Below are 1,200 nucleotides of genomic sequence, written 5' to 3'. Positions count from 1 at the left end.
ATCTTAGGATGGATATATGTTTATCCCAGGCATGTTTAAATTCAGTGACTGTGGCTTTACCAACCACGTCTGCTGGAAGTTTGTTCCAAGCATCTACTACTCTCAGTCAAATAACATTTTCTCACGTTGCTTCTGATCTTTCCCCCAACTAACTTCAGATTGTGCCCCCTTGTTCTTGTGTTCATTTTCCTATTGAAAACACTTCCCCCCTGAACCTTATTTAACCCTTGAACATATTTATTTATTTATTTTATTTATTTATTTTGTCCAATACACAAATTGAAGAGAACAGACATGAAGTATTATATATAAGAGAAGATATAAAATAGAGGAGAAGATATATGAAGGAAGAAAAGATGTATGATATATGAGATAAATGAGAGACAATTGGGCAGGGGACGAAAGGCACAGTAGTGCACTTATGCACGCCCCTTACTGACCTCTTAGGAACCTGGAGAGGTCAATCGTGGATAGTCTAAGGGAGAAATGTTGGGGGTTAGGTGTTGACACTACTGAGTCCGGTAATGAATTTCACGCTTCGACAACTCGATTGCTAAAGTCATATTTTTTACAGTCCAGCTTGGAGCGATTAATATTAAGTTTGAATTTGTTGCGTGCTCTTGTGTTGTTGCAGTTGAAGCTGAAGTAGTCATTGACAGGCAGGACATTGCAGCATATGATTTTGTGGGCAATACTTAGATCGTGTTTTAATATTTAAATGTTTCGATCATGTCCCCCCTTTATCTTCTCTCCTCCAGACTATACAGATTGAGTTCATTAAGTCTTTCCTGATAAGTGTTTGTAGCCTGTCTTTGGACCATTCAAAAGTTAGGACAAACCTCCCCAAAAGCTATTTTACATCCCAGTTTCTAAGTTCTCCTTCCCTTTATGGTTGTGTGATCACATTACGAACTACATTTAATAGGATCTCACATTTCTTTTGTCGTTTTGCTGAAAACCAGTGTTTCATTTTGTTTTCTGGCAAAAAATTAAAAACAAAAAAAACCACACCACCAGTTGGCTTGCTTAATGACTACATTGTTTGCTTAGCAACGGTGATATTTACGTGACAACCACCACAGAAAAGATGGTAAAATTGGATATAATGAGCTGTTCAGCAACCGACACAATTTACGAGCGTAATTCCAGGCTTACAATTATAGTCAATTAAGTTGACCCTTGCCTGTATAGGGAGGATCT

The sequence above is a fragment of the Erythrolamprus reginae genome, chromosome 6 (genome assembly GCF_031021105.1).
Source record: "Erythrolamprus reginae isolate rEryReg1 chromosome 6, rEryReg1.hap1, whole genome shotgun sequence".
In the NCBI taxonomy this organism is placed as follows: Eukaryota; Metazoa; Chordata; class Lepidosauria; order Squamata; family Dipsadidae; genus Erythrolamprus; species Erythrolamprus reginae.
This window is presented reverse-complemented; position numbering follows the sequence as displayed.